This window comes from Anastrepha ludens, chromosome 6, assembly GCF_028408465.1.
Source record: "Anastrepha ludens isolate Willacy chromosome 6, idAnaLude1.1, whole genome shotgun sequence".
Lineage (NCBI taxonomy): Eukaryota > Metazoa > Arthropoda > Insecta > Diptera > Tephritidae > Anastrepha > Anastrepha ludens.
Window position 1 is genome coordinate 98971031 of NC_071502.1, and position 12462 is coordinate 98983492.

General features: G+C 32.8%; 1 protein-coding gene across 8 annotated transcripts in view; it reads right to left on the minus strand.

Moving 5' to 3' along the window:
• Positions 1 to 12462, minus strand: part of LOC128868237 (putative fatty acyl-CoA reductase CG5065) — a 177579-nt gene that overhangs the window by 77747 nt on the left and 87370 nt on the right. The window contains exons 1-3 of one of the 8 annotated variants that reach the window (XM_054110090.1): positions 7580 to 7767; positions 6924 to 7495; positions 6586 to 6834 (exon numbers count right to left, since the gene is read on the minus strand). The exons of 5 other annotated variants lie outside the window; for them this stretch is intronic. The gene's annotated coding sequence lies outside the window, so the exon portion shown is untranslated. Of the gene's footprint in view, positions 1 to 6585; positions 7496 to 7579; positions 7768 to 12462 lie in introns of those variants that run through there. 2 more of the 8 variants (XM_054110091.1, XM_054110087.1) reach the window with 2 other exon arrangements.

The following is a 12462-nucleotide window of genomic DNA, read 5'->3' on the forward strand; positions in this document are numbered from 1 at the left end:
CTGGACATTCACATAAGTAGTGGAAAAGACTTTCCTTCACCACCTCCGCTTGACAGTTTCTGCAGATGGGATTGAAGGGGAGGTTGAGTCTGGCTGCATGATCCCCTACCTTCCAGTGACCTGTAAGGGCTGCAGTGATGCGTGAAATGTTTGGTCGAGAACAAGTGATTCCTTCTTTCGATTTTATACCACGGCCATGTTTTTCTTGTTGTAGTGCATCTAGTTAATTGCTTCCATCTTCTTTCGGTTAAAGCATGATAGTGTGAAGCAATGGATACTTTTATTGTATTCAGAGATGTGGAGACTACCACCGCCTCTGCTATGTTTAGTATCGAATATTTTCTTGCTAGCTCATCTGCTATCTCATTACCCCGTATGTTCCTATGACCGGGAACCCATATCAGAGTAATTTCAAGCTAATGACTAAGTAGTTCCAGCTCCTCTCTACACTGTAAGAGTACTTTGGATGAAATGGAGTTGGAGTCTAAGGCCTTGATAGCTGCTTGACTGTCGGAGAATATATGTAGCTACTCTTGCACCAACTTCCTTGTACAGTTTTAATCATTTGCATGCTTCTTCGATCGCTACGAGTTCTGCCTGGAACACGCTGGCATAGTCAGGAAGTCGGATTGACTGAGATTGATTGAGTGGCTCCGAATGGAAGCCAGCTCCTACATCACAGTTCATCTTAGAACCGTCAGTATAGATTTCAATATCGTATTTTCCAATCACCTTCCCTTTGCTCCATTCGGCTCTCGGTGGAAAACGTACCGTAAAGTCTTTCTTGAAGTTTAGGTCGGGGACTGTGTAGTCTGATCGGTTTTTGAGCAGCGTGGGTCCCTGTAGTAAGATCTTACTGTGATGGCAGGACTTTGTCGTCCAGCTTCCTATGTCTGAGTCTCACCGCGCTGCAAGTAGTGATTGTTTTTATATGTAAATCTAATGGCAGTAGATAAGTTATGAGCGCTTTAGTAGCACACGCTGTTCTTTTTATTTTGTTCAGCCTAGTTTGGTTGTATTTCTTTTCTGTTGCGGACTACCAAAGTAGTGCCGCATATGTTATTATTGGCCTTACAATGGTTGTGTAGGACCAATTGGATAGTTTTGGTTGGAGACCCCCTTTTTTACCCAACATTTTCTTACTCGTGTAAAGTGCTATCTTCGCTTTCTTTACCCTGTACTCTACGTTGGACTTCCAGCTGAGTTTGGGGTCTAAGATGACACCTATTTATTTTGCCTGTTGGGTTAGCGTAAGACTAACGCCGTCTAGTTTTGGGGCATTAAAGTTTGGTACCTTGGTTGTCTTAGTGAATAACATCAGTTCGGTTTTGCTTCGGTTTACACTTAAACCACAGTATGTGGCCCAATTGCTGAGTAATACTAGAGCTCCTTCCATAATCTCACTGATTGTGGGTGGAAACATTTCTGAAACCATGAGCACTATGTCGTCCGTTGAGTTTTTTTACTTTTAACTTCTTTTTAATTTTTTACTTATCAACTTTTTTTTTTAATTTTTACCCTTTTTAATCTCAACTTTTTTTATTAAAATGTTTTTTTTTTTAACTTTTTTGAATTTATAAATTTTTTTAGTTTAAACATTTTTTTAATTTTCAACTTTTTTTTTTATTTTAACTTCTTTTAATTTTTAATTTCTTTTTTAATTCTTAAATTTTTTTTAAATCATTACTTTTTATAATTTTTACCTTTTTTAATTCGAAACTTTTTTTATTAAAATGTTTTTTTTTTTAACTGTTTTAGTTCATAAATTTTTTTTATTTAAAAATTTTTTAATTTTTAACTTTTTTTTAATTTTAACTTTAATTAATTTAACTTTAACTTAATTTTCAAATTTTTGAATTTTTAACTTTTTTTTAATTTTAACTTCTTTTTAATTTTTACCTTTTTTAATTCTTAAATTTTTTAAAATTCATTACTTCATTTAATTTATACCATTTTCTAATTTTTTTTTTATTTACAACTTTGTTTAATTGTAAACTTTCTTTAATTAATTTTTATTTAATTTTAAATTTTTTTAATTTTTACTTTTTTTAATTTTTATCTTTCTTGATTTTAAACTTCTTTTAATTTATACCATTTTCTTAACTTTTTTAAATTTAAAACTTTTTGAATTTAAAACTTTTTTTTTATTTTTACCTTTTTGTAATTTTTTTAAATTTTAACTTTTTTTAATTTTAACTTATTGTATTTTTGATTTTTACCTTTATTTAATTCTTTGTTTTGTTTTTTAATTTTAACTTATTTTTAATTTTTACCTTTATTTAATTCTTTGTTTTGTTTTTTATTTTTAACTCTTTTTAATTTTAACTTATTTTTAATTTTTTACTTTTTTTAATTTTAACTTTTTTTTAATTTTTACCTTTTTTAATCCTTAAATTTTTTCTAATTCATTACTTTTTTTAATTTTTACCTTTTGTAAGTCTAAACATTTTTTATTAAATGTGTTTTTTAACTCTTTCTAATCCATAAATTTTTTTAATTTTCAAATTCTTTAACTTCTTTTTAATTTTTACCTTTATTTAATTCTTAAATTTTTTAAATTCATTACTTTTTTTAATTATTTATACGATTTATACCATTTTCTAATTTTTTTAAATTTAAAACTTAAACTTTTTTTTAATTTTAAACTTTCTTTAAGTAATTTTTTTTTTAATTTTTAACTTTTTTTAATTTTTACTTTTAATTTTAGTTTACGTTTAATTTTTAACCTTTAATTTTTATCTTTCTTAATTTTAAACTTCATTTAATTTATACTGTTTTCTAATTTTTTTTTAATTTAAAACTTTTTTGATTTTAAACTTTTTTTATTTTTACCTTTCTTTAAATTTTTTTTAAATTTTAACTTTTTTTGATTCATAACTTTTTTCAATTTTTAACTGTTTTAATTTTTACCTTTTCCTTAAGTTTCAACTTTTTTTAATTTCTAACTTTTCTTAATTTTAAACTGTTTTAATTTTAAACCTTTTTCAATTTTCATTTTAATTTTTTAATTTTAAACCTTTTTAATTTCTGATCTTTTTTTAAATTTTATTTTTTTTAAATGTTTTTTTTTTCACTTTTCAACTTTTTTAAATTATTAACTTGTCTTTCAATTTCTAAATTTTTCTATTAATCAATTAATCCAGCTCAAAACTGTGTGAGCAACTTCACAGAAACCTAATTTTTTGCTTTTCATGTATTTCAAAATATTTGGTATCACTAATTAATTTTTCAATCTATATTTCGAGCTCAAGGTTGTGTGGGAATTTGTAAATATGATAGCAATACGTTGTTTTTGCTCATCTGTTTTCATAAATTGATATCCAACTAATTTATTCCGAGCCTTGAACTCGATATATCATGTAATTTATATATTTTTCGCGCATATTTGATTTGCATAGTTCGCTTTTAGCAGATGCGCGTGCATGTGTGAGTGCATACCCAGATACCACGTTTTTTCAATTATATTTACAGCTATTTTTTCTTCTCTTGCATTTTTTTGGATTTTTCAAAGACTTACGGCAAGCTGAGAGTCACCCGACTTGCGTTGTGTTGCATCAAAAATTAATTGTTGTGGAGATAGACGCAAAATGCAGATGATCAAAATGTGCATGTTATGTACTACGCATGTGTGAATTTAATAATTCGGTTCAATTTTTATTAATTTAAAACGTTTGTAGCCACCAAAAGGAAAAAATAAATGCGTACCGCAACATCGAAAAGGTGGCTTCGATTGAATAAACCAAGCCAGTCTCAGCCAGTTCCGCAATAAACGATAGTATCTGAATATTTTGAAAAGTTGTGATTATTTTTGTTTCTTTTTCTAATTTTCCATATTGTTTGATAAATCCTAGATTCCACCAACTTTTCTTCTTAATTCCACGTTTTTTATTACAGTTTATAGAGACATTTTTGGCATGCAGTTTTATAGTGCAATAAATTTTAGTCTTGCAAAGTCTAAGTTTTCATCTGAATATTTTTTAATATATATTTTTACTAAATTTTGAATATTTTTCTTCCTTTTTACGTTCTAATTTTTTTTTTTTTTTTTGTAAAAGGGTAGCTCCTTTTGTAACAAAAACCATGTAAATCCTAGTTTCTAACTTTGTATAAAAATCACAAAAATTTCACAAACTTTTCTTCTTAATTCCACGTTATTATTATTTTTTATTCGAATTCCCAAAGAAATTTTTGGCATGCAATTTTATAGTTCATTAAATTTTAGTTTTACAAAGTCCAAGTTTTAAGTAGCACAAAATTCGAGTTGATTTTTGAAACATTTTTTTTTTTCACTGAAGTATTGCGCATTTGCACCCATATAAAAGAAAAATGTCGTTCACTGGCGAGAAAATGCGCAACATCTTCCAGAACAAAAATTATAAAACCAACGGAATTTTTAAGGACTTAAAACTTGCACTTTAATAAACTAAAATGTATTAGGCTATGAAACTGCATACCGAAAAGTTTTCTAGAAATTCTATGTAAAAATTATGAAATTTTTATGAAAAGTTTATGGAATTTTTCTTATTTTTTTTTATAAACTTCGAAATTTGCTTTAATATGGTTTTTGTTAGACAGTGAGCTCTATTATTATAAAAAATAATGAACACTTAAAAAACAAAAAAAAAAAAAAATACCATAAACTGGTAAAAATATGCAGGCGCTATATTTGTGTCGCTTGGTGGGTAACTCGTTGGCCGTCTGACCTTTACAAATACGTATTCGCGAGTATAGTACCAAATTTTCTTTCTTCATATATTTCGCTGTCTGTCTGTCTGCTTTCAAAAAGTGCTTTAAATTGTGTTTGCTTTATATGAGAAACATGAGAAATTATTTCTTGAAGATGCACTGAATTTTTCCAATTTCATTTATTTGTGTGGAATGTGGGGAACCACTTCTCTAAGTGCAGTTGAAATGCAGAAATTGATTTCATTCCCCAAAATATATATGCTTTTTATTTTAAGGAGATTGCTCGCAGTGAGCTAGAAGAGGTTTGACATTTTGCTGATTTCTTGCAAGCTCAGGACTAGCGAAGCGAAGAAACATTAGCAGCTGCACCACATCGAAACTCATGTGGCCAGTGTGGCGCATGTGATGCTTGCGGAGCTCATCATGCCGAGCTCGTCAGACATTTTTCATTTTTTTCCCATTAAAAGCGGATACTATGCTCAGTAATCGCTGAGAGTTCCATAGTAAGACTCTATTGATGTTTCAAATTATATGCAAATACAGCGAGATGCCGAGTATCTGCTTACTAAAATACTTAGCGACGCCTAAATTGGTTTGCAAATGGATATTCGCTAGAGCAATGATTTTTTCACGGTTCGCCGAACAAATTCCAAAACCGGTAACAATTTCAATCAAAACACTTAGGTGGCTCACGAGATGCCGTAAGTGCATCATTGGCTTTTAAAGAAGTTTTAAAGTTTTTAGCCATTAAATAGTTAAAGGACTTGAAACCACAATCAATTATTTTTTAGCTGTGTGAAAATTCATAATATGGTTTCTGTGGCACCTTAGTTTAGGTTAGGTTAGGTTATGGTGTAACGGCGTGAAGGAGCCCACTTAGGCTCGCGGGCCCTTTGTGATAGCACTCGTTTGAGCTCGAGTTCCTCCTCTAATTCCCAATGCGCCAAAATCACTTCGCCTCTCTAATAAACTATGAAAAGCTGTTAGAGGTTGCAGATTCTAAGTCTGGCAGACGTACAAAGAGCTAAGAGTTTACAAAGCGATGTCGCGTTCTGGCCATAGCGGGATAGAAGCAGAGGAAACGTACAACGCTCTCCACCTCCTCCTCGGCGCAGCTGCGACAGAAGTCAGGTAAGCCCCATACGCGACCTATGTGTCCTATGTGCACCGCTGTGCCAACTGGAGGACGGGCTAATTTGATGAGAGATCTAGTTCTGTGCTTGTTACCTCAGAAATGGGCTCCACACCCTATCTACTGTTGGCTTGCGCGTTGTATACCCACCTAAACCAGAACTTGCTTGAGAATAAAGGGATGCCCACTGGAGCCGCATTGACTGATTTAAGTTTTTTATAGATTATACAATTTTTTTTTTTTCGTACTATCATTCTACGATGCCCGCCCTAGCCGAATGGGTTGGTGCTAACATTCGGAAGTGCGCAGGTTCGAGTATCCAGGCATGAAAGACCAAATGATAGAAACAGTGTTTTTCTAATAGCGCCTGCCGCTCAGCAGACAATGACAAACCTCCGAATGAAATTCTGTCATGACGAAGCTCCTCAGTGAAAACCATCAGCTGTTCGAAGGCGGTTTAAAACTGTACGTCCCTACGTTTGGGAAACAACTTCAGGACGCGCAGCAAAAATAGGAGGAGGTGATCGGCCAAATGCACAATAAAGTGTGTAAGCGACCAAATAAAGTAAAGTATTTTGATTAAAATTTTTTAAAATCAGACTGCTCAGGGTTTTCTAAACAGGGTGGGGTGTACATATGTACGTCTCTCTATTTGTTTACTTTACTTTTATCAATCCCATTTTAAATGTTTTATAAGAAAATCCGAACATATTTTATAACAAACTGAAAAACAAAACAAAGGTCTATAAAATCTCTTGCAAACTCACTTTCTATCAACAGCAGTTATTCCAGTATGCAGATTCGTGTGTGGATACATGAATATTCCCCGTGTTATTAAAATTTATTTTACGAAATTTTTCTTTCTCCGTTGCTTCTGCTTCCTTTCGTTTTTTTTCTTTTTGTTTGTTTGCTTTTTTTTTGTATTATTTTGCCAAACACTTTGGAGTCAATACAAATTCTTTAACAATCAGGTAACTTTGTAATTGGGTCAGCGGCCTTGTATAACTTTTCGTTTTCTGTTGAAAAAAATCGTTAAGAAATAACACCATTTCACCATTTTATTGACAATTTATAAATATGTATATATCTTTTAATAAATACATACATATATGTATGCCTGCATGCTTTCTTTGAGTAGTTAAAAACACGTCCGTTTTCGAGTTCACGTTTCGCGCAATTCAAAAGCTCAAACTCTTCTTTACTTGGTTTACGCCTTACTTCTCAGATTCTTTCACGAATATCGAAGAAGCTACAATTCTTTTCATTGGTCACTTAAAATTTCTCCGTTAATTTCACTTTCTCGCACAAAGCGAGCAACGCAACCGCCTCACGCACACAAACCCAGACGCTACGCGTTCAGCCAACGCACAAAAAGCACATCAACATCGGCTGCGGCAAAAATGTTGGTAGCAGCAATGGTGCAGCAATCAAAAAAATAAACCAAAAGCCGCGTATCGACGGTATCAGTATGAAAAGTATTACTGGTGTTGGGTGTCTTTTTTTGTTTTTTGGCTTTCTTATGAAACGAATAATTGAAACCCACGGCGGACAAACGATCGAACGATCGGTGAGTGAGTGAAGCGTTCGATAAGTCTGCTCGCTGCTGAATGTTAAGCGCCAGCCACTGCGCAGGCGTGGAAACCGCAGGTTCCAGACTGTGCAACAGGCCTCGTTAGGCTGCAAATAAAATAGAAAACAGAAAAAAAAACGTTTTCGCATTCGATAATCACTTTTGCGAATTTTTTTTTTTTTGCTTCGTACTTGCACACTTGAACACTATAATTTGACTGCGTTCGCCGATTTTTTCGCGTTAGTCTACACTGCCGGATGACGAGATGGCGTTTGTGACAATAAATGTGGCCAGACGTGAAGCCGTTCGAAATTGAACTAAAGCGCTGACGAAGAAGTGAAAGATTTTTATGTCAAGGTACGAAAGATAGTGCGCGAGCATATGGCGTACAATTAACGTCCCACTGACTCCTCAACAACTATAGCAAAGCGACAGACATTCGATCCATAGCAAAGAGAAAACACGTACATGCAAAAAGGCGCGCGCGGGTCGCCAACGGACAAACGAGCGAGTGAATGAGAGATGAGGCGGACGACAAATCGACTGCCCAATAGTGTGACCGCACAAACGACAAGCAGGCCAATAGCCCAAAAGCACAGACACACAAACGCTCGAACGCCTTGCTATTTCCTCACCTTCCAACGCCACCGCGACCGCTGGCCGCTATGCGCTGTCCGCTGTACGCCCAAGAAAGAAACTACATAAAAGTACATAGTAAAAGAGTCGATCACTTAAGCTCCAGCACGAGCACCTGCTCAAGCGAAGCGTCTCGCTAAGAAAAGATGCACATACAAATGTACGTACTCGTGTGTGCATGGCTGCAGAAAGCTGTGGATAATTTGAGGTGAAAGAAACTTGAAATGCAATGGCAACGCTGTACTGGAGGAGTTGGAACAGTGGCAATAGTTGGAGTCAGTAGATGAAGATTGCGATTGAGATGAAGAGCGAGTCCAACCAGCCTAACCAACTAACAACAATTGCGATCTGTGCGAAAGCATAAATGCCATAAAAAGAAAGCATTAAAGCATACAAGTAGATGAAGGCAGAGATGAAATTGAAGATTATGGTGAGTAGAGCGCAGAAACATAGCTCGCAGTTCATGCGCCTGGCATGGCGAAACGAAATGAGAGCCATTCGTAAAACTCAAGTCGCACATAAGTGAGAGCAGAAAGTAAGAAAGCGTTAATTAAAGAGTGGTTTATTTGTAACTACATACGTGTGTATGTACGCGTGTGTGTGTATGCATATAACGCAACGTTTTTTAAAGATTTACTAGTTAGTTTGCCATCCAGCAGGGGAAGAGAGGGGGTAGGAGGAATATGGTTCAGCGTTATAGGAGAGCAGCCCCGGTAAAATAATCTGAAATTTTATGTCTATTGTCAACTTTTTGACTTATCTAGATTACAATTTGTATAAAAAACAAAAATAAGCGGCGCCTAAGTAATAAATTATTTCCGTATTTTCAAGTATGAAAAATAGTCTTCAAATTATATAAAAGTATATTAAAAATAAACATTTGGTGCAATGGACTGAGCGCCTGAGCGCGACTGCAAGCACAGAAACTTCATATGCCTCTTGCACAACAAAATTTACAAGCATTTAAGCAAAGTGTATACATACATACTTTTACATACATACATATGAATGTGTTAAGACATAAAATTCCATGGAAATGCTCCTATTTTTGCAAATGGCGTCATCTGGCGCCAACGAGACTTTGGCATCACAATTTTTGGCAAGGTCATAGCTTAGTGGCAAACTAGAAAAAAAAGGGTCAACGCGCCCAAATATGATTTCTCCAGCAGTTTTCATGCTAAAGAAGAAGAAGAAGATTTAATAATGCATCATTTCTTCGCATTCTCCTACATATATTTAACTTGCAATTCATGCATTCAAAAAATTTTCAAAAATACCAAAAAAAAACTTTTTCCCAAAACTTTTTTTTAAAGTCTTGCAATTTCATGCATTCAAAAGATATCCAAAATTGATAGAAAAAAATGTACCCATATCAAAAAAAAAATATAATTTTTTCCGAAAATCTGCAATACCATTCAATCAAAAAGTATTTGAAAATAACAAAAAAGAAATATTTTAATAATTTTAACAAAAAAATATAATTCTTTCTCAAAAACTGGAAACTTCATTCATTCAAAAAATATTCATAAGCTATAAAAAAATGTATCCGAAATTTAAAAAACAAAGCATATAATTTTTTTCTGAAACCTGCAATGCCATTCAATCAAAACATATTAAAAAATTACAAAAAAACAAAATATGTCTCAAAATGTTACCAAAAAAAATTTGTTTTATCAAAAATTACAACAAAGAAGTATTTCTCAAAACTCAAAAGAAAAACAAGAAAATTATAACTTTTTCCTAAAAGCTAGAAATTTCATTCATTCAAAAAATATTCCCAAATTATAAAAAAAATTACCCGAAATTTTAACAAAAACATATATTATATATGTAATAATATTTTTCCTAAAACTTGCAATTTCATTCATTCACAAAATATTGAAAAGTGATAAGAAAAGTTCTCCAAAATAAAAGTTTTTTCTAAATATTCGATCTTTATTCGAAAAATAATCAAAAATTACAAAAAAGAGAACTCAAGAATATGTTTAACAAAAAACTTACAAACAAACTTAAGAATATGTCAAGCAAAAAATAATAATTTTCTCTAAAACCCTCGAAAATCATTCGCTCAAAAAATACTCAAAAATGACAAAACAATATTTTTAACAAAAAACCAACATTTTTAATAAAAACTATATTTTTTTTTTCAAAAAATTTCAATTTCATTCATTAAAAACGTTAAAAAAAGACAAAAAAATGATTCCCAAAAATTTTAACAAAAAAATATAACTGTTTTCCAAACGCACGTTTCGTTTACAAAATATTGAAAAATGACAAAAAATGTCCAAAAATTGTTAACAAAAAAATATATTTGATTCATTTAAAAAAATATTCAAAAAACTTGTAATGTATTCAAAAAATTTACAAAATTAATAGAAAACAGATCACCAATTCAATTTTAAACGTTTATTAACAAAAAATGGTTACAAATTTAATCTTCAAAATAATAGCCATCGCTAGCGACACATTTTTCCCATCTCTCAGCCAATTTGTGGATGTCGCGCCAAAAAAAATTAGCCGTCTTTGGCCGCAAAGAAATTATCGTCAGAATTGAAGCGCTGCTCGGAAAGTGCGTGGCCCATCGATGCAAACAAATGATAATCGGAAGGCGCCAAGTCGGGTGAGTAAGTCGCGTGCACCAGCCGTTCCCAATCGTGCGCCTACACCAATTCCCGGGTCGCTCTTGTTCGATGTGGCGGTGCATTGTCACATTGTCAGTTCATGCGGCACCCATCTTCCGACCTTTAAAATCATGCCCATGTCTTTCAAACGTTTGGTCACTCCCAACTGCTCTGCCATCATTTCTTGCGTTTGACCACCATCTTCATCCAACAATGCTTGCAATTCGGCGTCCTGAAACTTTTTCGGGGGCCGGTCACGGTTCTGGTTCTCCACGCTAAAATCACTACTTCTGAATTTTTTAAACCACCTGAAGCACTGTGCTCTACTTAGAGCATATCCACCATAAGCATTTGATGAGGTTGAGAAGCGTTTTTCTTCAATTGATAACAGAAAATCAACGATGTCCGCTAATCGTAGTTTAAAGGCACGAAATTCCACATTTTTAAAAGCGACAAAAATGCATTGTTGTATGAAACGTAACAAACAATGAACTGAATATTGTTGGCAGATGACAGACGAAAAAAACAAGACATTTGGGAAGGTTCAAAAATACTCCTAGCGACATCTATGGTCTAATAGCTGAAGTCTCATTTCATAGGTATATATAGTTCCTTGTATATGAGGTTTTTCCAAAAGCTTGCAATTTCATTTTACCAAAAGTGTTATATACCGAAAAATAAAATTTGGTTTTAATTCATTAAAAAAATATTAAAAATTACAAAACAAGAATTCCCAAAATGTTTAACAAAAAAATATAAAAAATATATAAAAAATATATATATATATATTAGTTATTTTTTCTTGCATTCAAAAATTACAAAAAAAGAATTTAACCTAAAAGTTTTAGGAAAAACATATAATTTTTTCCAAAAGCTCGGAATTTCATTCATTCAAAAAATTAAAAAAAAACGGCAAAAAAAAGTAAAGTTTAGCAAAAAAATATATAAATTTTTTTTTCTCAAAAACACGCAATTCCATTCATTCACATAATATTGAAAATTGAGAATAAAATTTTCCACAAAAATTTTCAACAAAATAATAGATATTTTTTTCCCAAAAAAAAGTTTTTTTTTTAAGTATATTTTATGAAAATTAAACAAAATTCTATGATAAACTTTGCGCCACCTTGTATACTCCAACGTTTCTCACATTGTTGTGCCAAGAAAGGTTGTACAATCATGGAGTAGCACTTCAACTAACCATTTGGAATTGAATGAAAAACTACCCCATTCGGTTAAAAAGTATTACGATTTCACTAGTGACGCATCAGCGCAATTAAACGATACTTAGTTGTGCGTCCGAACTACATGAAAGTATGTAATAGCAGGTTTCTCAGTACTGAATAAATGAGTTTCACTACGTCGATTTGTTGTTTATCAGGGTTCTTCACTTTTCTGTTATTCAGCGAAAAGACACGACTCGGATTTCAGCGAGAAGATTCTTTAAAACAGTTCGGCAAATTTTAGTGTCTTAAATTTATAAGGGATAACAAAGGATGTTGATTATTGATAGCTATTCAACTGCTGTAAGCTAGAAACATAGTAATATTGTGCTGGGTAACTACCCTCTGCGCGATCGCAGGCTAGCTGTCCACAGCAGAATAGCAAATCTATTTTAGGTACCGCAAACATTTGCTGCCATGGCTAATAATCTTCTAAACTTACAAGCACTGAGTGGATAAGCTCGAAAAGGCGAAGTTTTTGGGTGCCCATTCGGTAGCAGGGATACTAAATCGTTAGGTAGGTCTGACATTGAGTTGTTCACCGTTTATCCAATTGTTAGTTGGCGCCCAAATTAGGTTGCGCTACAACGCATA